Source organism: Penaeus monodon, chromosome 27 (assembly GCF_015228065.2).
Source record: "Penaeus monodon isolate SGIC_2016 chromosome 27, NSTDA_Pmon_1, whole genome shotgun sequence".
NCBI classification, from domain to species: Eukaryota; Metazoa; Arthropoda; class Malacostraca; order Decapoda; family Penaeidae; genus Penaeus; species Penaeus monodon.
The window spans coordinates 12,686,042-12,686,473 of record NC_051412.1 but is presented as its reverse complement, the minus strand read 5'-3'; positions in this window follow the sequence as shown (position 1 = coordinate 12,686,473).

Genomic DNA, 432 nt, shown 5'->3' with positions numbered 1-432 from the left:
ATGGAAATTCATCAAGAGGCTGATAGAGAAACTAGAAGTTGGCGCATTAAAGAATGGTGTCATCGTTGCCCTAAGTGAAAAATATTACCAGACATTAACAGAAAAGGAAGTTTCTTACAGTCACAACATTCATAAATAGACTAACACGGCGCTTAACTGTCTTTTTTCACAGTTTTTCGTGTCATTTTGCATCCCGCTGCAATTTCAACGAGGCTGTTGCAAGCCCCAAAGATTCGTAATCTGAGCAGCATTTTGGTAACAAGAAGGCAGTGGATAATGCAGACAAGTTGCAACAGAAGACATTTTTCTGAAGTTTCAGATATATATTGTCCCTATATGTGCTTGCAATCCTTGTCAATATCGTTAGTTGCGAACTCCAATTGATTTTGTTTATGTAACTGATATCCTTACGGAAGCGGGGAAATAGTGAAG